We start from the raw sequence: 3,810 nt of genomic DNA on the forward strand, positions 1-3,810 counted from the left end.
GATTTGGCCTCATTATATGTTGACTCCTAAAAATTAATTACCTTGTCTATTGTGAACTTATGTAGGGAGCATTGGAGCCTCATGGTGATTTGTAATTCCACTAACACAATTTATCACCTTGATTCAGCTCGATCATCGGAGAAGTAGCTCGTGAAGTCTATATTGCAAAAGTAAATATATATAGCAACCTATAGTGATGATTATTTCTAATAATAACTAACTTAGTAATCATACGACTAATCAAATTTGATTGTATTTTTTATACTACAATGTTATGAAGAAGCTACATTGTCGTGCTCCAAAGGGTCCAACATGGAAGACACCGTTGGTAATTTACATGATATTATTGTGATTATCTTGAAAATCTATGGTAGTAAATATTTGCTCATTTCCTTTGCATGTTTCACTGATGTGATTTGTTTTTCATATGCTAGTGCGCACAACAAGAGAATGGACTTGATTGTGCTTTGTATGTGATGAGATTCATGCTTGACATTGTGACTCATTGTACGGACACTCAACAGCTTGATGAGGTAAGTCCTAAAATTTCTTGACATGATATATTGATGTGATTTCACGCCTTAGACACTTAATATTACCCAACAATGGCATGTTATGAGAAACAAAAAGGCTATTTCACAAGAAAGGTAGAAAATGAGCTGAATAGAAGTCATATGGGCCATGTTAGGGCCATTTTGTGTTAATATGCTCTTTTGATGTGATTTCTTTCCTTATACACATATAACTAGATAATATTGACATGTTATGAGATAAATAAAGTTCATTTAATAAGAAATGTAGGAAATGGGCAAAGTAAGGTCATATTGGCCATATTCGGGCCATTTTGGGTAAAAACCGTCATAAACCTTAATAAAATGCTCTCCTATACAATTTTAGGGCTTACACACATACAACTACCCAACATTGACATGTTATGAGAAAGAAATAGTTCATTTGATAAGTAATGTAGAAAATGGGCTACATAGAAGTCATATCAGCCCTATTTGGGCCATGTTGAGTAAAATGCGTTGTTAAACTTCTTGAAATGCTATATTGATGTGATTTCTAGCCTTAGACACCTAATATTATCCAACAATGACATGTTATGAGAAACAAAAAGGCTATTTCACAAGAAAGGTAGAAAATGGGTTGAATAGAAGTCATATGGGTCATATTAGGGCCATTTTGTGTTAATATGCTCTTTTGATGTGATTTCTTTCCTTATACACCTATAACTAGATAATATTGACATGTTATGAGATAAATAAAGTTCATTTAATAAGAAATGTAGGAAATGGGCAAAGTAAGGTCATATAGGCCATATTCGGGCCATTTTGGGTAAAAACCGTCATAAACCTTAATAAAATGCTCTCCTATACAATTTTAGGGCTTACACACATACAACTATCCAATATTGAAATGTTATGAGAAAGAAATAGTTCATTTGATAAGTAATGTAGTAAATGGGCTATATAGAAGTCGTATAGGTAATATTTGATTAAATACATATTTTTTGCCTAATTAATTATTTTTAAAATAATGTTTTTGTATTTCAAGTTTTGCAAGGTCCAAAAGGATGGTCCGTTGACAATCAAGGAGCTTAATGAAGTTCGTGACATGTTGGCGTCTTTCATCACCTTCAACATGTAAATGGCATGCATTGTAATTGTAAATTATTTATGTTAACTTTTGAACTATATATAACTTATTATTCATTATATATGTGTACTTACTATTATTTGTATATGTAAGCAACTTTTTTTTTTTTTTTTTTTTTGTATTGCGTTTGGGAATATTTATATCTATATAAATATATAATTGAATTCTTGTATCTAATATTATTTTTGTATATAATAATTAATAATATTATTATTAGTTATTATAATAATAAAATTATTAATTATTATATTTAATATAATTGCTGGAATTACAGGGTATTATTATTGCAGGTTTTTTTTAAAAATATTATTGCACGATGGAAAAAAAAAACGAAAAAAAAAAAATATACAAAAGGCACCGGTTAGGCAGGAACCGGTGCCTAAACTATCCACCACCCAAAAAAAAAATGGCGGGAGAGCAGTATTAGGCACCGGTTAACCGGTGCCTATTCCACCCTACGGCACCGGTTAATCGGTGCCTATTAAACCCTATGGCACCGGTTTTGAACCGGTGCCAAATAGGGGTTTTTTGGCACCCCTCAAATAGGCAGCGGTTCAAACCGGTGCCTTAGACCGGGTTTGAACCGTTGCCTAATGCGTTTTTTCTACTAGTGCAAGAAAGCAAGAGATCCCTTAGCAACCAAATCAGGAAAACAAGGAGGCCCAACCTACGAGGCTTCACTGAACGCAACAAAGAGGCTGCTGTTCTAAGGTCTAGGTACTACACCTTGGCCCATCAGAAAGTCCAGACAAGCACATAGACTACGAAATAATCAACAGACAAAATAGCAGAGAAATCACCAAATACATACAATACAAAGCTGAACTCCTGCCCACCAGGGCAGAGTAAACATTCAGCAAGATAATTCATAATGGCTACAAAGCTGAACCCCTGCCCACCAAGGCGGAGTAAACATCTAGCAAGTTAGTTACAATGTATGCAAAACTGAGCCCTCATCCACTTGGACAAGGAAACCCTCAGCAGGTAAAGTTGGAGAAACATAAATTCAAGTTAAGTTGGACAGGCCCAACAACAAAAGACAAAGTATTCCGGGAGGACACAAGAAAACATAATTGTATAGGATAGCTTCCGCTGAACTATCGCCCAGCCCCCAGGGTGCGCACTCACTGCCGAGAAGACAATTAAGGAGGGCTTAGTAGCCCGGTGGAGTTAGCCCGCAAGGCTGACCAGGCTGAACTCTCCATGAAAGAGATAGTACGCCTATAAATAAAGGGTAAAGTACAACGGAAAGCAGGTTAGACACTTAAGTTATTATACTTTCTATATCTCTCTAAGTACACTTTCTCTCTCTAAACACTCTCTAACTTAAGCTTCGGAGGGGGGTTCCTTAAGCCACCTCTGAGGGCAGTTTACGTGTGCTGCCGTGTGTAGGTTTTTGACGGGCCCCAACTCACCCTGCAGAACCCTTGGATCAACACCTGGAACAATTAGCGCTAGAAGGAGGGGAAGGATCATCTAACCTGAGGTTCACCAATTGAGCTAGGGACTAGTTAACAAACCACCATGGCCGGAGAGGAGGTTGTACAAACATCTATACCCAAAACCAACGACACCAACCAAACACCACAAAAAACACCAACAGCAACTGTCGATCTCAAAGGATCCACTGAAAAACCCAAATTGACCATCTTATAGAAATCCAACCCCATCGGATCTGCATCAGCTGCAGTTAAAGCGGAGTCGAAACCAGTCGATCTGACGGATCCAATTCTGTTTTCAAATACGGAATGCCGTTAACAAGCGCGAACAATGAGCCCGTTATTTCAGCACTTGTAACCCAGAAACCGCAACCCGTAAACATGCCAGCCATCCTGCAGAACCTCTCTAAGTGCAATATGGAATAGCTGGCAGCAATGACGGCAGTCCTTGCCGATATGGGTAAGGGAGCGAACCCGTCACCGGTAGTGGCAGCTGCGAGCTCGCAGTAAAGAAGCCAGCGCCCACAACCCTCACCCCTGAGCAGAAGGAGCACGTTTAGCTGAGGAAAAGGGTATTGGAGTTGGAAGCTCGCAATCTGAATCGAGAATGGAGTGTGGAGGAAGTAGCCCAGGCTCAGATCAGCCCGGAGAAGCGAGTTCCCCGCAGCTGGTCGCCAGCCTCAGAGCGGGGACCCAGCCCAGAGAGAGACAA

At 38.7% G+C, this 3,810-nt stretch overlaps 1 long non-coding RNA gene across 1 annotated transcript; it reads left to right on the top strand.

Moving 5' to 3' along the window:
* Window positions 1–274: 274 nt before the first annotated feature.
* On the top strand, window positions 275–2,051 carry LOC145634624 (uncharacterized). The gene is made up of 3 exons (XR_014113449.1): window positions 275–328; window positions 435–533; window positions 1,558–2,051. It is a non-coding gene; the product is annotated as an uncharacterized LOC145634624 (long non-coding RNA).
* The last annotated feature ends 1,759 nt before the right edge of the window (window positions 2,052–3,810 follow it).

Source organism: Chenopodium album, chromosome 6 (assembly GCF_948465745.1).
Source record: "Chenopodium album chromosome 6, dcCheAlbu1.1, whole genome shotgun sequence".
Lineage (NCBI taxonomy): Eukaryota > Viridiplantae > Streptophyta > Magnoliopsida > Caryophyllales > Amaranthaceae > Chenopodium > Chenopodium album.